This window comes from Podarcis erhardii (assembly GCF_964252035.2).
Source record: "Podarcis erhardii genome assembly, chromosome: 8".
In the NCBI taxonomy this organism is placed as follows: Eukaryota; Metazoa; Chordata; class Lepidosauria; order Squamata; family Lacertidae; genus Podarcis; species Podarcis erhardii.
In genome coordinates this window covers 52,790,220-52,813,374 of record NC_138499.1, presented here as the reverse complement: position 1 = coordinate 52,813,374, position 23,155 = coordinate 52,790,220, and the positions used below count along the sequence as shown (strand labels likewise).

The 23,155-nt window shown below is 41.0% G+C and overlaps 1 long non-coding RNA gene across 1 annotated transcript in view; it reads right to left on the bottom strand.

The window, feature by feature from the left end:
* LOC309348260 overlaps positions 1-16,060 on the bottom strand; it is a 30,818-nt gene extending 14,758 nt beyond the window's left edge. Inside the window, exons 1-2 of the long non-coding RNA XR_014159314.1 lie at positions 15,953-16,060; positions 15,074-15,228 (exon numbers count right to left, since the gene is read on the bottom strand). This is a non-coding gene — a long non-coding RNA (uncharacterized lncRNA). The remainder of the gene's footprint in view (positions 1-15,073; positions 15,229-15,952) is intronic.
* Positions 16,061-23,155: the final 7,095 nt, after the last annotated feature.

The window sequence follows — 23,155 nt, the reverse complement described above, 5'->3', positions numbered from 1 at the left end:
AATTGCTCAATTGCCAACCATTAAGCTCAATTTCATTCTTGTTTTTGTGCCCAGAAAGAAGATCAAACATATCAATGAACAACTTGGAGAGTGCCAGAAACACCATCAAAGCCCATATTCATCCACAGAACTGCTTTTTCAAAATTACCTTTTCAATTTTAGACAACAGAATTAGAGTGATGACCATAATTGTTCATGTTTGTATGAGGACTTGAGGCTGAAGACAGGTTTCTTTTCCAGGTGTGCACACTGCTCCTATTTTCATAAAGCATGTTCTCCTTCATGGAGAGCCCGTGTTGCGGTGGGGTCTGCTGAGCCACCCCTCTGTTACCAGGCAGGGTCTCTAAAGATGGCCTGGGGCAGTGATTGGTTCACTGGGTTGCTGGGGTAAAAGTTATGTTGCAATTTTGGTGGGAGGGGTAAAATGTTTAAATACTCTGCACGCAGCCTGGAGCTTTCTCACCCGCCCTTGAGTAAGGGGTTGTTGCATTGACCTTGCTATGCCTGTCATGGGGTAGTATGCCATTGGGGCAGGGGCCTGGTAGGAATTTTGTCCATCTGCCTGATTGGCTGGGCCATTTGGTTTTTGCCTACTGCGTAGCAAATCGTCACAACTTGTAAGGTTGCGGTTAGGCATTGGTTATAAATTGGTGGAGGAGGGGTTAGGATAGGCTGGGCCTGCCCCTCCATGGTTGCTGCGGAAAGGGAATTCCGTTAAAGGAATCCTGGGGCTTGCCATCTTTTCGTCCAATCCCTGGAATGGGACTAGGGCCAGCAAGCCTTCGGGGAGCATGCGGATAAGAATTGAGGGTCTGTGACTCAGCTCCATTTCTCCCCGACTTGCTTTCCCCCACACTGTCTTTCGGTGGTGCCCGGAAGTCAGTTCTGTCCCCAGGCAGGGGGACAGATAGTCTTAACCAATGCCTAAACAACCACTCACGGTTTTGTATTTAAATAAAGTTGTGGCCAAAATTATGCCAAAAACCTTAAACAAAAATTAAGTGTGCATTGTGAGTTATTTGGGGGGTGGCTTGGGGACCTCGACACGCAACTGCTTAAGAATGGCTTGCTAGGTACATGTCTATTATTAGATATGTGTATTGCAATCAACACATCACTGCTGTATAAGAGAGAAGATTATTCAAAGTAATCCCCCCCCCCCATTTTTTGAAGACAAATAAAATAACTTTCAGACCAAAAATCAAAGACCAGATAACTAACAAAGAAGGTGGGGCTGCTAAATGGGCACAAGATGTTGGATATAACATAATGATGGCTGACTGGGAACAGTTATGGATCACAGGTATGAAATTTACGGCATGTAATGCCCTAAGAGAAAACTTAATGAAAATGATTTACAGGTGGTACATGACACCAGTCAAGCTTGCAAAAATTTACCATCTGCCCGATAATAAATGTTGGAAATGTAATGAGATTGAAGGTACATTCTTTCACCTTTGGTGGACATGCCCAAGGATTAAGACATTCTGGGAGATGATTTATAACGAAATGAAAAAGGTACTTAAATATACCTTCCTGAAGAAACCAGAGGCCTTTCTCCTGGGCATGGTCGGCCAATTGGTGCCAAAGAAGGATAGAACATTTTTTATGTATGCAACAACAGCAGCAAGAATACTCATCGCGAAGTATTGGAAGACACAAGATTTACCCACCCGGGAAGAATGGCAGATGAAGTTGATGGACTACATGGAACTGGCGGAAATGACTGGCAGAATCCGAGACCAGGGAGAAGAGTCGGTGGAAGAAGACTGGAAAAAGTTTAAAGATAATTTACGGAAATACTGTAAAATTAATGAATGCTAGGAAAATGTTGGAATGAAGTTATATGGCTTTAGTAGAAATGTTATAAGGAATTAAGTATAAATAGATTAATAGAATATTAAAGGAAAAAATAAGGATAGAATGTGTTAAGATAATTATAGGATAGAAAACAGAGAAAGATGGAAAGGAATTGCTGAAACAGTTAACAGAAGTGGAATACAAAAAGGGAGGTGTGAGGAGGTCGCGGAAATAAGTGAATCAAAGATAAGATACTGAAATTATTTGATGTGTTTTAAATTTTGTTTTGTTTTGTTTTGTTAGTTTAAATGTGTTGGTATTGTGTAGTCTTTTTGTGTTGTATTGCATTGTTCTTTTTTGTAGTGTTTAAATTGTTGGGAAAGTAATAAATATTATTTTAAAAAAAAGAAGATGATGGGGGTGCTGAAAAAGATGGACTATAGTGTTCTGGCCATATACAGTGGTACCTGGGGTTAAGAACTTAATTCGTTCTGGAGGTCCATTTTTAACCTGAACCTGTTCTTAACCTGAGGTATCACTTTAGCTAATTTTTGTTTGCATCCTGAAACAAAGTTCTTAACCTGAGGTACTATTCCTGGGTTAGTGGAGTCTGTAACCTGAAGTGTCTTTAACCTGAGGTACCACTGTACATTGGAAAGTTTGAGTATGTACTGTATGCTGATTTCCCCAGGTGAATGCAGTCAAAAAGCCCATCCCCATAATTCTCTATGCCAATATGAAATGTCAGTTGTTTGATTTAGTAAATACACCTGTTCCGTATCTGGCAGTGTCAATCCACCTTTAGGTCTTCCCCCTGCTTCACCTTCATTATTGTCTGAAATTATTTTCCAAGTGTGCGGACACAGAAAGTATGTTCATGCCTTTCTATGTTCCCTCACCAGACAGATTGAAGGAGGGAGGGAGATAGAGAAGTAGAAATGCTAAATAAACACATACCAACTGATAACTAATTCCCGCTACCACTTTCTACCATCTACATGGTAGTATTGCATGGGCTGAATAGACCTATGAAGAGGTCATAATCAGAGCCAGCAAACACTCAAATCGTTTCACGAACTACTGTACCTGTTTGAAGCACTTGTAATGACATGCAAAATCAGAATATGACTGCAAGCAAGGATGGTGAATCTGTTGGTTTTCATTTTTCTCAATTTTTCATTTTCTTAACATTCATTTCAGTTCTCCATATTTTCACATCTGCTTTTATTTATTTTTTTAAAAATTCCTCATGAGATTTTACCAGCATTTTAGTGCAATTAGCTCCTACCATCTGTATGCTTACATGACATTTTGCCTAATATACAAGGTTATATATTTTTGCATATTACTTTCAGTGATATATTGTTTTTTGATGCACATTCTACTCTAGTATATGTATTTTTCTATACATTACTTGACTGGAAAGCTGCACTGCAAAATTCAGAAAAGTGTGAACTTTGAAGGATGGCTTTCTGTTTTAGTTCAGGTATTGTTCCGTTAAGTGTAAATTGGGTAAATTAACCATAAAATGCCAACTGAATAAAATTTATTCCCCATCCTTAGCTGCAAGGAAGCATGCTCAAATGACACTTGAGCATGTCTCTCTCTCTATATGTATGTGTGTGCGTGTTATGGCATGAAGACAATAACAAAAGTAATATCAGTCAGAACTGCCCCAAACCTCCTGAGTCTTCACTGAGAATCAGTGCACCAGGCCTGAGATTAAGCCACTGTTTCTGATAATATATTAGCACACCATGTTCCTTTAACCTCCTAATTATTTAATTACAGCTGCAGCAAGTTTAATGATTGGCTTTGGTTCGGATCTGGTTGCTCATTGGAACTGAATGATCAGCTTATTTAAGAAAAAATGGTTCCAGTATCCACAACCAAGAGCTCTGTGTGCACTACTGAATGAGGAATGACTATACTAACTTATTTACTTTAACTGGGGAGAACAGCACACCACCCATATCCACGTGGGGTTGTTCTTTACATTTAAGCGAATGAGGAAAACAATCTGTTTTGTAGGTGTAGAATGGAGCTCCACAATAGAGTTTCCATAGCTGCAAGGAACCACTTCATTAAGACAAATGCCTCAGATGATATGCTACATGGAGAAGAAAGAAACCCAATAGGTTTGCCTTTGTGTAACAGCTTTCTCTAAAATAATGTCTGATGATGTGATAATCTACTGTTATGACTGGCTTTTTCTTTCTTTGGTGGAAAGCCTTCCTTTGTTCTTGGATTATACATTTTAAAGCAAAGTATTTAAGGGGAGATGGCACTCAACACCAAATTAAGCTCATAGGGTTTCGCTTGTAATTCTGGGATATAAAAAGGAGGAAAGTATATTGAAGTACAATAAAAAGGAACCCAGAGCTCAGGTTCACAATATGGAAGAGTGATAAAAGAGCAGCATGTATCAAAAGAGAATTTGACACGGCATGGTAAAAGTGTAGTTTCACAATATAATAAGAAGGATTAAAAAGAGAAAGACAAAGTAATGAAGTATAATAGTGTAATAACGAGAAACGGTGACACTGTAATATAGAAAAGAGCAAGTAGGAAAATAGAATACATGGAGAGAGAGAGAAACCCTAAGGCATACAGCTATGGAGAACACAGAGGAAATCCAATGATTGGAGAGCCACAAGACTTTTAAAAAACTGTTGCTTGTTAATCTGTTACTAGGATAATTGATTATGTCTAAGCCCCATCAGCAGCAGTCAAATGTTATCTTCCATTGTTCAAATTATACCTGGGGTATATTAAAGAAACTTTTGTAAGTTGGTTTATTTGTATTAAAAAGGCTGAGATTAGATATAACAAACAGTCTCTTTGTTGAAAGCACGGGGAAGAAATAAAGTTAAACAAAGAGAAACTTCCATGTATGCATGATTACACTTAAATGGCTGAACATTATGAAAATATTGTTTTTTGTTATTTGGTTAAAGAATAAAACAAAAAATCCCTGGATGCTTAGATCCAGGATTGAACAAGTACTCTTTGAAACATGCAGCAAAGTAAAGTATAGAAATACAGACCGTTAGACCTTTAAAATACCCCCTTCTATGTTGCTTCCAAAGCTCCCCACTTCCTCTTAGCATAGAAAGAGACCACATATTTGGTAAGTTTAAAATGGTTTACTTACAAACTCTTTAAAGGTCAAATTCATGTGTTTTCCCATGCAGCCACAAGAAAAGACAGGCAGTACAACTTAGTTTCAAAAAATGGTAAGAGTTTCTAAATTATTTGTTTAGAAACACAAAGATGGCTTGCTAAAGTCCACAGTCTAAGCTTGGAGCATCCAGCTTAGACATAATTACCTGTTAGATTAGAAAGAAAAAGAAAACAAAGTGTTTAGTGAGGGGGGTATTATGTTTAGAGAGTGGGGGTGACTAGCTATGCCTGGCAAGATAGCTTACTCTATGGTCTTAACCCTTTTAGTCATTAGAGTTACACATTTTGGTTATATGTCAGGGAGAAAAATAGTAGATTTACTAAGTCTCCATTGGAAAATCATGTATTTTATTCAGTGGCCTAAAAGGAACAGGCAGCTGATGCTGTTACATGACTGGCATTATTTGTGTTTTTCTTTGCCCAGTGGTGGATGGTGTCTGTTGGGACTGGTGGAATGAAAGGCAGATAGCCAAACAGACGGCAAAGCCAGAGCCAATGTCAGCTGGAGCAAGAAACAATGACAAGCAGAGTCAACTCATTCTAGTTTTGTTTGCTGTCTCCTCCCTGCTGAGTTCTATGGGGGGAATAGTGATACTAAAGAGGAGGAAGGCTATCACACACACACACACACACACACACACACACACACACACCCGTACAGGTTGTAAGAAGGTAGGCAGGTGAGGGCAGACTGAGGTTGGTGACCTATTTGCCCTAATGGACCAGCCTCCACTGTTTTTGCCCAAGTGAATAGGCATGCACAATGGCTGACCACACCAAGCAGTCCACTAGCAGGATGGGCCACCAGGTGCTCATTATGATTTTTATTACAGACTGCCTTTATTCAAGTATTTGGCCGGCCACAGTTCATGGCTGGGCATTGCACAACCTGATAGGTCAGAAATTGTAGAGGTCTGATTTATGAGAGGAACTGATGATCACTCCTCACATTATCTTGACTTTCTGAAACAACTGCTATTCATTGAACTGGCTGACTAAAAGGCTCCGGTGTCCACTTATGTTTAGACTAGGCATTTATTGATCCATTTACTTATATATTACTTCACCCATATTGTTAATTTAATATTGAGCCATATCTAGATCATTACAAGGCAATCTAAGAAAGAATTTAGCCTTAGGTTACTGGCCTAATTTGCCTGTGTGATCCCCAAAAGTTTTATTTGAATCTCTTAATTGTAATGCTGTTTCCTTCTGGAAACCACCTGGTGAGAGAGCTGGCTTTGGAAAATACAAAGTGAACCCCATGAGTCTTGGATAAGCGGCAGTTGACTGTCTTCTATTGAAGTCATAAAACAATTGATGAACAATTAGAACAGCAGTAAATAAGAGCAAATATAAAAAACAGTTTTAGAAAGCGTAAGTGGAGCACAACAATCTCTCCATGGCGTGACATGACCAATGGGGAAAGAGGAGCTAGCAGATAAAAGCTGTCATGCTGACACCACACTTGGCTCTAAGGGTACTTCTGTTTTGTACATCCCTCAAACAAATCCACATTATCACTAACTTTAATGTGTGTTCCATTGAGTTAGTCACATTGGGGTCAAAATGGATATGTTAAATGTGCCATGATGCTAGATGTGTCTTTGCATCTAACCTGCAGCATTTTTCTTCTAAATGCAAATTGCATCAGCAAGAGAATGTTGATAATTAACAGGATTAGAGTGATCATAGACGGGGCAATTTGCCCCTCTCACCTGCTTCAGCATTTGATTTGGTAGATGGAAACTGCTTATGGTGCAAGCTAGGTGACACTAACGTAGATAAACACTTTTTGTATCTGGTCCCTGAGCTTCATGCTGATACCACCACCAGAATCTTGGGGTTTTCCTGAGCACGAACCTCCCTCTTGTTTCTAAGTAGCTCCAATCTGGATACATGGCTAACACAAATCAGCTGAATATAAGTATTCAATAAGTGTTCTTATTGTTTACTTAATTTATATACCGTTTAATTGCCAAAGTGGTTTCCAAGCTATTTACAAATATAAAACTAATAACAAAAAATATAAACACACATTGAAATAAATACCCACAATTAGAATGCTCACTAAAACAGCATAACCATTAAAAGGCTCAGCAATTAAAGCACAGCAGGAGGTTGAAAGCCAGAGGAATGCTTACCTAAACAGGCATGTCTTTATGAGCTGGCATAATGCCATAACTGTTGGGGCCTTTCATATCACAGAGAGCTCTAGTGGTACATTGGTGCCACCTCTGAAAAAGCCTGCCTTCATCTTACCAGGGCTACTGATCGCAATTTAAAAAACAGGTAAGTATCCTAAATATGTCAGGTGAACTTTGTACATGAGAAGCATCCCTCCACCCACCCCCCAAAAAGACATTATTTAGGACCACAATCATATACATAGAGCTAAAAGTTGTGGATTAGGATCTCTTTAACAGCCAAACACCTCAGCAGATTATGAGATGCATGATAGAAAGTAAGATTCAACAAGGCCATGTAGCCAGGGAACGGTAACTCCAGTTTCAGCACATTAAGATATATTACATCTACCATCTGCTACCTTATAAGCATATAACAAAGTGGTCTCTTGGTACAAGAACATCCATGGGCAATTAAGATTAGTGTATTCTGATCTGGAGTAATATCCTAGAGGGATGGGGCTCTTCTCCTGTTAGAAATCCTATGGAAGACAACGTGTAAATAGCTTTTTCTCCTGGTGATTTGACTCAGCAAAGCAGGGCCTTAGATTTTACTTGCCCATTAGGTTGGCATTATCTTTTTGTTTGTGTCTTATTTCTCCCTTAAACACCGAGATAGCAGATTGATGTTTGGCACTCCAAAAGTTATCATGGTTCCATGAGAAAGCAGCAGCACTCGCCTTCTTAGGCTGAGCAAAATGTAATTGCAGTGTTCAAAGTGGGCATCCAAAATACAGCTTAGTGGGCTGCATGTGCTGAGTGAGTCATAAAATAGCATGCCCCTGAGTTATCTCAGGTTCAGTGGTGAGGGGAAAGTAATAAAGAGCCAAAAAGTGTAGTGGTAATATGCTGTAATCTGCAAATCCAGGATCCTTTGCCTCAAGAGTTGAGTATTTAGCTGAGTATGTGAGTTGTGGGATGGAGAGTCCCAGATAAGTCATCATCTAAGCCTGAGACCCCCAAAGGAGGGTTTTCCCCCTCCCAAGTCTGTTTTTTTTTCCCTCATGGCAGGAAAACTTCTGACCTCAAAAAAGTGTAACTTCTTCTTTTGCTGTACCACTGCAAAAAGGTATTAGAGTCCAGGGAAGAAGAACAAGGACTTCCTCCTGTTTCCTGAACCTCTAAACCCTTTTTGCAATTCTGCCACACAATAGGGCATTTTTTCCAAGGTAGAAAAAAAGAGGGTTCTGATTTTAGCAGAGGGCTGGTGGTTTCATGATCCTGATCTGGCTTACGGGCCACCAGCAACCATAATTATAGGAAGCCAGGCTGGTGCAAGTTCCCTCCATTTCAGGGGCCTTTGGGAGGAGTTACTGATGGCTGAAGCTAGCAGGTGAATATGAATTTGAGTGTTGACAATTGGGTCCTAGGCAACATAACTGAGCAAAACAGGGTTTGGGGAATAGCACTGCATAAATTCCTCTGTTTTACGTTCTGATGGCTGAGCCCCAGTTTAGTTGGACTGATTTATACTAGCTGAGCCCTGGCTCTGCCAGGAAAGCCCAAAATACGTTTCATTCAAACTCTTTCATCCCGGAAGATCTTGGGTTTGCATTCCAACATTGCAAATATGTTCAACTTTTTAAACATGACATTCACATCTCATTTAATTTCCAAACAATCTTATCACTCAAATGGTAGAGGGTACAACCAACCATTCATGTTTGAACCCAGGGAATGAAGATGGCCAAGGTACAAGCACTCTAGTCAAAAGAAAGCTGAATCATTCGAAAGCCAACTTTGGAATGAATGGACCTGTTTTCTACTTAACATTTAATGTATTCCTCCTGTGCTTTTATGATAAAGGCTGCTTATTTAGCATCAGTATGCAAATAATTCTGGTTTAGTGATGAATCCTACACTTGTCACCTAATAAAGCATGATCAGAAAAGAACTCCAAGCAGCTGACCAGTGAGTTGGACTCCCCTACTGGATGGTGATGAATGGAGCTATTGTCAGCTGCTGTTTATTATAAAAAAAACTCAGGTTATTATAGAAAACATGCCAATCATCCAAACTATGGTAGAAAATAGCAGTTGGATTGGCATATTAATGATCACAGGAGACTGATGTAAATGTCATGAACTATTGGGGAAGAATAAACTGAGCAGGAATACTTCTCCTCATCTGCTCCCAGTGTGCACAGATAAAAATTTTATCACAGCAAACAGCATGGTAGTTTGCATGAATTATTAAATCATATGCATACAAGAGGGTTAGTAATTAAACAGGAAGACTTACTGAGGATTATCATAACTGACAATGAGTAGAGCTTGCAAAGTCCAGCTATAAGTCAAGAGACTAACGTGTATGATTGCTTTTAATTTGTATGACAATTTGTGAGTTATTAATTTATAACACTTTCAGATGTTGCCATAGGGGAGTTGAACGTGCAATTAGTCTTCCAGTGTGCATATGTCAAACAGGCATAATAAATGGTGAAGATATGGTGTTATTTATACACACGCCTTCCCGCTTTCAAAAGATGAGCAACTTCATTGCCATCAGCTATTTAGTTCAAAAAACTCAGTTTAAAATGACTGCATCATCTCTTCCTATGCACAATGATGTTTGACCACCCTAATATGCTGCCTGTGTTACGTTTGGGCTGCTCACAACAGTCCAAAAGGCTTGTTGTTTGATCGTTGCAAAGAACTCTTTGGACTAACGACACTTATTTCAGATCGCAAGGTCTATGACATTTAGAATAATACTGGAGGTCCCTATTCAGCCAATTATTTGCTCAAGCACTTTAGTGTGTGCCAGTGTGTGTACAGAGAGCAGGCTGTGCGTTTGAACCTTTCTTCACTAGGAAAACTAAAGGATCATGATGCAAGGATATACTGGATAGCACTAAAATAGAGATTCCTATCTCCTTATCTATGTTGCTGAACTGACACCAATATTCACCAATATTCGGGGGGGGGGATCCAAGGCTTCATTCATTATCTTCATATTTGGGAGATGCATGATGTAGTCCAAAGGTGTGATCAAATTGGGGAGGGGAACAGCTGAGATCACCTTTGAGCTCACATTTCATTCCTTCCGTACCCTCCAACTTTTATCCAATGAAAATTGGGACGTCCTATTCTATAGTAGAGGGACGCAGGCGGCGTTGTGGTCTAAACCACTGAGCTTTGGGCTTGCCGATCGGAAGGTCGCAGTTCGGGTCCCCGTGACAAGGTGAGCTCCTGTTGCTTGGTCCCAGCTCCTGCCAACCTAGTAGTTCAAAAGCATGTCCAAGTGCAAGTAGATAAATAGGTATCGCTCCAGCGGAAAGGTAAACAGCATTTCCATGCACTGCTCTGGTTTTTCCAGAAGTGGCTTAGTCATGTTGGCCACAGGACCCAGAAAAACTTTGGACAAACGTCGGCTCCCTCAGCCAATAAAGTGAGATGAGTGCCACAACCCCAGAGTCGCTCACGACTGAACTTACCTGTCAGGGGTCCTTTACCTTTTTTATTCTATAGTAATAATTTTACTATTTATACCCTGCCCATCTTATTGGGTTGTCCTAGCCATTTTGGGTGGCTTCCAACATATATAAAAACACAACAAAACATTAAACATAAAGAAATTCCCTATACAAGGTTACCTTCAGATGGCTCGGGTGTTGGATAACGCCATACACTCTGACATTTCTCCAATGAAAATATGGACATCCTAATGAATAGCAGGACATTCCAGGATCAAATCAGAAACTGGGATGGCTTCTGTAAATCCAGGACTGTCCCTGGAAAATAAGAACGCTTTGAGGGTCTGTCCTTCTAGTTTAAGAAGGTTGTAACAGAGAAGCATTTCTCCCCTTTCAATTACACCAGTGTTTTCCTAACATCTATCTCTCTAATCCCCTTCTGTCTGTGCCCCATAACACGTACTTCCTCTGGGCTATTACTAGCTTTTCCAAATGCTTTCTTTCTTTCTTTCCAGCACATTCTGTTCTCAGCATTCAGTATCTGGCTGCCCCCACCCATTTGGCCATCCATAGATGTATCTGCAGTTCTATTTGCTAGTCCCCCCACTTTCCTCTTTAGATATCTCTCCTATAGAACGCTCTTCTTTTTCTTCCACACTAGAGGACTCCACTATAGACAGGGGACAAATTCAATTCAGTTTACATTTAAAGGAGAACTTGCTTAATTTGCACCGAAATGCAGCCATCCTTTGAAATTTGAATTTCTACAAATTGTGCCAGCCAAGTAATGGGCAAAAATATTAAAAATGCAGATGTGCACATATTGGTGAAAATGACATTAAGATGCTTTATATTAGGGGAATATTTATAAGGTGCTTGAGGTTCTAAGATTTATTGCCAGTATTGTTCTTCTTGCCTAATTTTCTACTGGTTAATATTATCAATAGCTTTTCCTTTAGATAAGTGCAATTCAAGTTCTCTCAAGGTCTAATCATTTCTTAAATGGTCAATATTTATTTCATATGAAGACAGAATTGCTCCAATGTCCTTCCAGTCTTTTGAACCTGTTTCTTGTAGGATTGATGTGCCATATTTTTACTGAACAACTTACAGCTAAAACAAAAACCACAAGTCCCTAACTCATTGAGGGTTTAAGACCCATTGGCTACCACCACCTGGTTTAACCAGCCAGTCAAAGCTATTCCCACAGTGTGGCCAGTCAGCTGCCAGGAGCCACAGGTTAGAGCTGAGTGCATGGTGGCAACCAAAGGTGGACAAACTACCCCAGAAGGAGCAGAATGTGTCCCCCCACCAGAGGTACTGCCCCTCCTCTAACACCTCATACACCCAAGATCTCAAATGTATGCATAATTTTACCCTTACAATACCAACCCAAGCTAATTGGGCTGCTGAATGTGTCACAGCTTAGGGCTACGTCAATAGCTAAGTTACATTAGCCTGAGCTTAATTTGCTCTGAAGCGTTTATGTTCCTGTGTTTCAGAAGAAAAACTGCTTTGGGGGAAAAATCAATCTGCATAGAAGTCTAAACATCAGTCAGATTTTATTCTGCATTAGTATTCATACATGCATTCTAAAACAGTGATCGTGAATCTGGTTCTAATGGCCAGATTCCACAGAATTGTGCTGAAATTACATTTTATAATACACATCTAAGAGTGTGTACAGTTAATATGGACTTAATATCCAATATGTCCCATTTATTGCATGATCTGGATAGGCAAGCATCATCATCTGAAAATTGTAACTATCATGGTAACAGCACTTGACCAATTTATTTCCCATTATTCTCCATGGTTGAAGGAATCTTTTTCATATTCTGGCTTTGATATTAGACATCAGCTGGTCAAGGGACAGGAGAATGGGAAGTGCCCATAAGAATAGAATGCAGCAAGGTATGATGGAGTGTATGTGTGTTCATTTTTCTTCTCTTGCATTCACTTTTTTTAAAAATCAGGTATCATCTATAAATTCAACAAAATGAGGTAGAAGACTGCTGTGGCAGTAGGTGGGGTGATGCACCTGAGGGGTCATGCTGCCATGCTGCTGCTGCTACTGCCTCCCTTAGTGGGTTGCATGGCACTGCCCGTGAACTGGTGTCAACAACAGCAGTTTCTGGTGTGATATTGCAAGATTTTGGTACGATCTTTCCAGAGGCCAGTGCCATTGCTGTTGGTGGAGGTGTGGCATGAGTAGGACGCCCATTGGGTGCTGCCTCTTGTGAGGCAGCTGTGAGGCAGAACTTGGGCCTGAAGTACCTTAAGGATTTCTTGATTCCTTATGCTCTGCCTCCATCATTGAGAGCCTCTGATGGGGCACTGCTTGTGGTTGTTCATGCCCATGAGGTTCGATCAGTTTTTACCAGGGCCAAGGTTTCAGGAAAAAGGGCCCTGCCCTGTGAAACTTCTTCCAAGCAAATGTCTGGTAGGAGTTGTTCCTGCTTTCTTTAAAATGTCTCCTAAAAGTGGTGTTATTCAGATAGGCCTTTGCAGTTTGAATTTCTTTTAGCAACCAGTATTTATTGATGTTTCTACTGATGCTTTTTTATTTATCTTATTGTAATTTTGCTTGCTGTATTTTACAAAAAGTGCAGTCTATAAATATTTTAATAAATAATAATTGTGCCACTCAGCTTGCTTGCTATCAACATCTCCTCCACTTCCACCACCCCTTTTGGTCGACTGACCTACGAACATCATATTTAACCTTAAATTACAAAGTGAATGATTTCTGTTGCTGCAATATGTTCTTTATAAGAGACTTTTAATGCTTCCAGTCAAGCTTCTAAGGATAACTCTATACCTTTTCTTTATATACTGCATTTACATTCCTACAATATTGTCCCCAAATGTATACCAGTCTTTAACACAATGAATCAGCTGTGAATGGTGTGAGTGAGGAATGGATGCTTAGCTTAGAAAACAATATACTGAGACCAGGTAAGAGGCAACAGAGAATATGAGAGCTTTGCCACACAAAGTTTCCAACACTGCAAAACAAAGCTGGCCAAAGATACATGCCCAAGTCCCTGATGGTTCCCAGCAACTGGTATTCAGAGACACGCTGAAGATATATAAAACTCTGCTGATGTGTGTCCTTGAACTCCTCTAAATAGGACTTACTGGCATCCCAGTGGTATCAGACACATAAAAAATGCACCTGAGTATGCTGTAACTGCAAGCCAAGAACATTTGATACAGGTATTTCAACATTACAAGGCCTTGAAAGCAATCCCTGAGGAAAGCCTGGTTACAGTATTTGCTGACTTGTTCATTGGGGGATAATGCTTTCCCTGTGGTCGTTCTTATGTGGTAGTCCCCAAACCATCTAAAAATATTTGAGCTAAATCAAATTGTCAGGTTGCTTCTTGTAATCTTCAGGGGCACACAGTGGTCTGCAATAGAGGCTCCATGTCCATTAATTTCATTTCCCTTCAGTTTGCTTGAAGTTGAGACCATTTGAGCTTGATGTGAGGGCAATCTGGTTGTGATATCTGTCACCCCATTGATCGCTAGGGTTGATTTGGCTGCTTTGGTTGGCTAGGCAGATGTCCCCTTCCTCTTGGATTCAAAAATAGTTTTACATTTGTTCTTTCTGCTGTTGCTGTTGTTGTGAACTAGCAACCTGACTTTCCTAAGGCTGAGTCAAGGCTGCATAAAACTCAATGACATACAAATTTCACTGTTCTTTCTACTGTTCCAGGGACATGTTCTGTTCCGGTAGCTCTTCAGATGTTTCTAGACTACAGCTTCAATCATCCCTGATGATATGGCTTTGCTGGCTGGGGTTGATGGGAGTTGGAGTCCAATGAAAATCCCTGTTCTACTCCATTATTTGTAGTACAGTAAGTCCTGTTCCTGTTCTAGTCCATGGTTTATTGTAAATCAGAACATATTGGTATACACCACCCCAATCTCCCTCCAACTGGTGACAGAATCTAGGGGTTCTGGCATTTACCCAGGGTTCAGTTTCCTTGGAATGAAGGTCAGTAGAGATTATGGTGTCTTTAGGATATATGGTTTTATTTACACACACATATATAACTTGATCATAGGATGAAGGGGCTCACAAAATTAATATCTCCAAAGATCTTGCATCCCCATTTGGTTTCTGTGTGATCCTCAAATCCCAGCGCAGAGCAAACATGTCTCTCTCCCTTGCTTCTGGCTCACACAACTCCTACATAACAGCTAGATGAGAAGGGTGGGAGAGACTCATCCATTTGTTCTGTGGCACATAGCAAATTATTTGTTTATCCTAATTGTGGTGCTTAACTAGCTAGTCAATGTCATTGACTTAATAAAGGAACTGCTTTGGCAAACTTGCTCTTATACATTCTACCCCCACGGGTACAGGATCTGAAGAACTAGAAAGGACTCAAGGCATTGTGCAGACTGACCCCCAAACTCATAACAATACTTTGAATATCATACACACTACGGAATACTGTGATTTTCACTCAACCCTTACCATCTAGAATGGAAGCTTCTGGGATCTTTATGCTTTGGCAGTTGTGTTTCATTGCAATGCCATTCTAAAATTCCATATGTCAATATCTTCCTGGAAGAACTGTCTGAAATGTGGAAATGCAAAGCAATGGCCTACTGGGGTAGCATTAGAAAGACCTGCACAGAGCAAGCAAAAAATAAAATAAAAAATCCCCCATTGCATAAGTTTAGAAGTGCTCTAAAGCTTTTAGTAATTGTTTTGTTTTGTTTCTTTTTCTTTTCTTATTTATGTTTCCCTGCCTCAGGCATTCCCTGCAGCAGTCAATAAGTCATTTTAAGAGAAACCTTTCCACACCTTGTAAAAAAAAAATAAGAGAAGTAGATCGCTTGATAGGAAACAAAACTGGGAAGGAAACCTCAACTTTCTGATGCTTCTCTACTCTGTATATTTGTTCTTAGTAGACTCCAAATCTGTTTATGGTATTTCAAGACTGAAAAGAACTAAATTATGTAATAATTTGGCATAAAATTTGTATACTGGAATCAGATTAAAACTAAAGGTTGAGCATCTTCCTTTGATTGTCCTTATATAGAGAAACAATGCTACAAGCTAAGTACTGCATACTCTGCTACAGAGCCAATGTGGCGTAGTGCTTGGAGCATCGTCCTAGGCTTCTGAGACCAGGGTTGGAATCTCCTCTCTGCTCACTAGGTGATCTTGGGTCAGTCACCTTTAGCTACCTCCCAAGGGTGTTGTGGTGTTAAAATTGGGAGAAGAGCTTTGTGCACCATATTGAGCTCTTTGAGGAAAGGTGGGATAGAAACATAATCGTTAATAATAACATAATTATGTACTATCTGTAAATCTGTATAACTGGTTAAGGTGGTTTTTGCTTGTTACCTGTAAATTCCATTTGGATGGAAACCTGGACATGACTTGGATATGGCTGAGTGTTCGAAACATGATCCAGGTAGTTAAATGATTGGTTTCACTAACATGATAAATGGGGAAAATAAGAAAGAGTTGTAAGGTCAGTGCCTTTCAACAAAAGAAAGATCCTGGATGCAAAATCTACACACACACACACACACACACACACACACACACACACACACTGCCACCCAAACATTTGGCCCAGCTGCTCCAAGGGAACAAGACTTATAGCAGAAACAAATTATTCATAATTTGCATCTCTCTTTTATTTCGATTTAAAAGCCAGATACTTATTTCTCCTTGTTCAAAATTTTGGTAGATATTCCCTGAGGGCAAGTAGTAACAGTGCATTAAACAGTATATTTTAATCAGTCTGAAAATATATTTTAATGACCTTATTTGTCATTTTTGACACATACCATTCATTTCATTTTTGAAACACGCAGCCCATACTTTTGTCAGGCAATTCTTTTTGTCTGCTTCTGATAAAATTGCCCAACCATTGTCTAGTCGAAGGATAGGCAACCTGGTGCCCTCCAGATTTTGTTCGACTGCAACTGCTGATCAGCCCCAGCTAGTGTAGTCAACCCTCAGGAGTAATGGGAATTGTAGTCCAGCATTTGGCAGATGCCATGTTGACTACTCCAGTTCTGATCCATCTAGCCATCACTTGAGGTTTCAGAGCAGTAACCTAACTGACAAGGTGGTGTAGGGTAAATTGTAAATCGCTACAACCAGTTAATAATCACACAGCTAGGCAAATACCTTTTCTTTCCATCCTGAATTGAAAATATGATACTTATAGGATCTGCAACTATGGAAAAAAAATATGAGTTCCATTATATTTTGAAGGTTTTCATCCCTTTTATATTTTTCAGCTTATTGTAAATAGTTACTACTGATTCTGCCTAATGCTGTTTTAGAGGAATTTTTGACTACTTTTTTTCTTCAAGAGCAGGTGGTAGTAGTAGTAGCAGTAGTAAATTATTTATACCCCACCCATCTGGCTGGGTTTCCCCAGCCACTCTGGACGGCTTCCAACCAAATATTAAAAACACAATACAGCATCAAACATTAAAAACTTCCCTAAACAGGACCGCCTTCAGATGTCTTTTAAAAGTAAGATAGTTGCTTATTGCCTTGACATCTACTGGGAGGGCGTTCTACAGGGCAGGCGCTACTACTGAGAAGGCCCTCTTCCTGGTTCCCTTTAACCTCACTTCTTGCAGCAAGGGAACCGCCAGAAGGCCCTCAGCGCTGGACCTCAGTGTCTAGGCTGAATGATGGGGGTGGAGATATTCCTTCAAGTATACAGGACCGAGGCTGTTTAGGGCTTTAAAGGTCAGCAACAACACTTAAAGGTCAGTACGGAAATGTACTGGGAGCCAATGCAGATCTTTCAGGACCGGTGTTATATGGTCTTGGCAGCCACTCCCAGTCACCAGTCTAGCTGCCACATTCTGGATTAATTGCAGTTTCTGAGTCACCTTTATAGGTAGCCCTATGTACAGCACATTGCAATAGTCCAAATGGGAGATAACTAGAGCAAGCACCACTCTGGTGAGACAGTCTGAGGGCAGGTAGGGTCTCAGCCTGTGTACCAGATGGAGCTGGTAGACAGCCGCCCTGGACACAGAATTGACCTGTGCCTCCATGGACAGCTTTGAGTCCAAAATTACTCCCAGGCTGTGCATCTGGTCTTTAAGGGGCACAGTTACCCCATTCAAGACCAGGGAGTCCTCCACACCAGCCTGCCCCCCTGTCCCCCAAGAACAGTACTTCTGTCTTGTCAGGATTCACCCTCAATCTGTTAGCCACCATCCATCCTCCAACTGCCTCCAGACACTCACACAGGATCTTCATCACCTTCACTGGTGCTGATTTAAAAGAGGGGTAGAGCTGGGTATCATCCACTCTTGAATTATCAAGGTGTATTGAATTATCATGCACTGCTTTTGAAACTTTCCTTAGTTACAAAGGCAGTTTTCTGTTTAAGAAACCCAAGTCTGAAGTCATATTGGATGTATGGAACTAGTTGCAAAGCTCTTTGGATTCTTGGATGAGCTCTGCCTTTGGCTACATCTGCACCTTACATTTCATAGAATCATAGAATCATAGAGTTGGAAGAGACCACAAGGGCCATCGAGTCCAACCCCCTGCCAAGCAGGAAACACCATCAGAGCACTCCTGACATATGGTTGTCAAGCCTCTGCTTAAAGACCTCCAAAGAAGGAGACTCCACCACACTCCTTGGCAGCAAATTCCACTGTCAAACAGCTCTTACTGTCAGGAAGTTCTTCCTAATGTTTAGGTGGAATCTTCTTTCTTGTAGTTTGGAACCATTGCTCCGTGTCCGCTTCTCTGGAGCAGCAGAAAACAACCTTTCTCCCTCCTCTATGTGACATCCTTTTTATATATTTGAACATGGCTATCATATCACCCCTTAACCTCCTCTTCTCCAGACTAAATATGCCCAGCTCCCTTAGCCGTTCCTCATAAGGCATCGTTTCCAGGCCTTTGACCATTTTGGTTGCCCTCCTCTGGACACGTTCCAGTTTGTCAGTGTCCTTCTTGAACTGTGGTGCCCAGAACTGGACACAGTACTCCAGGTGAGGTCTGACCAGAGCAGAATACAGTGGCACTATTACTTTCCTTGATCTAGATGCTATACTCCTATTGATGCAGCCCAGAATTGCATTGGCTTTTTTAGCTGCCGCGTCACACTGTTGGCTCATGTCAAGTTTGTGGTCAACCAAGACTCCTAGATCCTTTTTACATGTACTGCTCTCAAGCCAGGTGTCACGCATCTTGTATTTGTGCCTCTCATTTTTTTTGCCCAAGTGCAATACTTTACATTTCTCCCTGTTAAAATTCATCTTGTTTGTTTTGGCCCAGTTCTCTAATCTGTCAAGGTCGTTTTGAAGTGTGATCCTGTCCTCTGGGGTGTTAGCCACCCCTCCCAGTTTGGTGTCATCTGCAAATTTGATCAGGATGCCCTTGAGTCCATCATCCAAGTCGTTGATAAAGATGTTGAATAAGACCGGGCCCAAGACAGAACCCTGTGGCACCCCACTAGTCACTCTTCTCCAGGATGAAGAGGAACCATTGATGAGCACCCTTTGGGTTCGGCCAGTCAGCCAGTTACAAATCCACTGAGTGGTAACATAGTCAAGTCCGCATTTTACCAGCTTCTTTACAAGAATATCGTGGGGCACCTTGTCAAATGCCTTCCTGAAATCAAGGTAGGCTACATCCACTGTGTTCCCTTCATCTACCAGGCTTGTAATTCTGTCAAAAAACGAGATCAGGTTTTATCATGACTTATTTTTCAGAAATCCATGCTGACTATTGGTGATCACAGCATTCCTTTCTAGGTGCTCACAGACTGTTTGCTTAATGATCTGCTCCAGAATCTTCCCTGGTATTGATGTCAGACTGACTGGGCGGTAATTATTTGGGGCCTCTCTTTTCCCCTTTTTGAAAATAGGGACAACATTTGCCCTCCTCCAGTCTGCCGGGACTTCGCCTGTTCTCCAGGAATTCTCAAAGATGACTGCCAGTTGTTCTGAGATCACATCTGCCAGTTCTTTTAATACTCTTGGATGCAGTTCATCTGGCCCTGGAGACTTGAATACATCTAAACTAGCCAAGTATTCTTGTACTATCTCCTTAGTTATTCTGGGCTGAGTTTCCTCTGCTGAATCATTTGCTCCAAATTCTTCAGGTCGGGCATTGTTTTCTTTATCGGAGAAGACTGAGGCAAAGAAGGCATTGAGGAGTTCAGCCCTTTCTGTGTCCCCTGTTTGCATTTCACCATCTTCTCCTCTGAGTGACCCCACAGTTTCTTTGTTCTTCCTTTTGCTACGAACATACCCATAAAAGCCTTTTTTGTTGCTTTTAACCTCTCTAGCAAGCCTGAGTTCATTCTATGCTTTAGCTTTTCTGACTTTGTGTCTACACGTGCTGGCTATTTGTTTGAATTCCTCTTTGGTGGTTTCCCCCCTTTTCCATTTTTTGTACACATCCTTTTTTAATCTTAACTCAGTTAAAAGTTCTTTAGATAGCCACCCTGGCTTCTTTAGGCACCTTCCATGTTTCCGTCTCATTGGTATTGCCTGAAGTTGTGCTTTTACTATCTCCCTCTTAACAAACTCCCAGCCATCATGAACTCCCATTCCTTTTAGTATTACTGTCCATGGGATCTCACCCAGCACTTCCCTAAGTTTTATGAAGTCGGCTTTCTTAAAGTCAAGAAATTGAGTCCTAGTATGCTTGGCTGCTCCTTTCCGCTGTATAGTAAACTTCAGAAGAGCATGATCACTCGCGCCTAATGATCCTTCCACTTCTACCCCACTAACCAGGTCATCAACATTGGTTAGGACCAGATCTAAAATGGCTGTTCCTCTTGTTGCTTCTCTCACTTTCTGGACAATGAAGTTGTCTGCAAGGCCAGTGAGGAATCTGTTTGACCTTATGCTCTTGAAGCACTATTACACCACTTTAACAGCCATGGCTCCCCCAACATAATCCTGAGAACTGTAGTTTGTTAAGGATGCTAATAGTTGCTTGGAGACCCCCTATTTCCTTCACAAAACAATCAAACATATGGTCAGTAGAGGGGTGGGAGAATAAGGAGATTATGTGTTTCCTTCTCTTCCTCTTGCCTTTGACTGTACTGCAGACAGCAGGATTTAAGATTTAATCCTGAGCTTAGTCCTGCTGGGTGCTCCCTGTGGGGAACACACTGGCAAAGGATACCCCTGCAGCCAGCTAATGGGAGGAGAGTTCAATTCTGCTGGGGTCTGCTTCACCAGCATGTTCCCAGCTGGTGAACAGAAGGTTCAGTTCTGCTCTTTGCAGTGGAGTTGGGAAGGGAGAGGTTTCAAACTCTAATAAAATATTAGGACTGGCCCTTGAATCAATTCAGCACTCTAATCTGGGTTGGATCGGCCCAGATTGGGACTAATCTGAAGTCTCAGACTGGGCTCTGGCTTGGATCACTGGGGCTATGCACAGCTCTAGTTGCAGCCATCCCAACCATTCAAGCTTAATTCCTTCTTCTACACATTTAGAAGGGGTTTTTTTAAGAGAAGAAGAAAGAAAGAAAGAATTTCTACACCAGTAACTTTTGAAGTTGTTACTCTCTATTTGTAGCTAAGATTTAAAAGAAAGCCAACAATTTCCCCTCTGTGGCATAGCTTAGAATTTAGCATGAGCTGTGAGCTGAAAAATCTCTTTCAGATTTTGACCTCAGCATTATTTGAGAATTGCAGTGGATGAAGTGATGCATTGCATTCTGTCCAGGAACAGATCTCACTCAGAAAAGGTATGTACACAATTTAAATCTTGGACACTATCATCTCCCACATACCATGGATTAAAATCATAGGCAGTAATGAACACCTAGAGAAAAGAAACAGACAATTATAGCTCTTTGTTGAAGTGTATTTCAAATATCTGCCAGGTTTTTAAAGCTTATGGTGGATTAGTATTTTAAATAGCTGCTATTTGCCACTTCTGACACCATTCTTAAAGGTTGCATCCTCTGCAGCACAATGTAAGAAATAATGAAGTTCATTAGCTGCCAATTATTTACAAACAACAGCTTACATCATATTAAATTAGTCAAAAATCAATGCAAGCTAAGGAAAGGACTGGGAGATCTGTTTGTTTGTTTTTATCCTCAGCAAGGAAATTCTGAACTCGTAAGCAAATCATGAAGAGGGTTGGTGTGTGTTTTTTTTCAAATTTGTACCAGCAAAAAAGGATTAAGGCCCAATTTATCAAATGCAAAAAGCAGCCTTATAAATCATGCCATACTTCCAGCATTGTGAGGATGCAATAACTGTGTTTCAGGCAGATATATGAGAACAAACATTTAGAGCTAAGTTGCCTATTAGTGCATAATGTATCAGTCAGGCTTGTAACAACCCTAAACCCAACCTGGATGTGGCTGAACATAGTTTTTGATCAATTTTAGCTTTGCTGTCTGAACTAGCTGAGAATACACCAATTTCATGTGTGTAGCACATGCAGTAGTAGCTGGTGTAGTAGAGCGGAGCCACACTCCCAACAGTGGCATAGCTGCACCTTACCTGGTTGGTGCTGGGGTAGAACAGGGCAGAGGTGAGTTTGGGGCTGTGTGGAGGCACCAGTAGGAGTGTCAGATTGGCTCCACCACTGCTTCCAACTGACTGTTGTTGCTGCTGTACAGCCCCAGTTCCAATTTGTAAGGCAGCGTTGCAAATCCTCTGATCTCATGTGGGTGACTAGCCCTCCCCATTTGGCCCAAGACATTGTTTATCTTGAATCATGTCCATCTACTTGGACTGAAGTAGACATACAGAAATTTGGAAGCCATCAAGGACCACTTGAGTGAAACATTTGCCTTAGGAGGTTTCCTGATGCTGTAGAGCAGGGGTGGGGAACTCTGATCTATGGGTTAAACTTGGCCCATCAGCCTCCCCATTTGGACTACTAGGACATTTGGTGGGTGTCAGCCCCTGCCAAACCCTGTGCAAAGCACTGTGTGCCTGGCTTTCCAAGCTCTGACAATCAGATCACTGGGTGCTGCAGACCAAAGTGCATCTAAGTAGGTTCACACTAAATGCAAACTGAACCAAATTTCTGCCCCCACACCATCCCCACCATATTCATAAGATCAAGTCTGGCAAGAATTTAAGCAGTCAGGATTCAATGAAGCTACAGTGTATGTGTGTGTTCTGTGTGTATTTCTTTCCTAGATTTGGAATCCCTTCCAAATTAATGTCACTAAAGAAATTGCTCTCATGCATGCTACAGAAATCTGAGGCAATGAATGCATTTCAAGTCAGTGCTGAGTTTTTTTGTCTCTTGGTCTTAGAGGGGAAAATGTTAAAGTTGTTCCTGGAACATCTCTTGGCTGCTATTCTAATGGTCAGCCTAACCTTTGCTGTCAAGAAGACAAAGTGCTGCTGCTTTCCTGTAAATCCCTCACAATATAGTGGGGGGAAACGCTGAAATTAGCTGAGCTGTGGGTGGTGCCGAGATCATTCTCAGTTATCACCAGATAATTAGTTTCAAAAAGTAAGCAAAAAACCTCGGCCATGTTTGGTTTTCAATTGCATTAAGAAGATTGTTAGAGTTGTACACTCAGCTCATACATTTTAGTACAGTAAACCCACAGCTTAC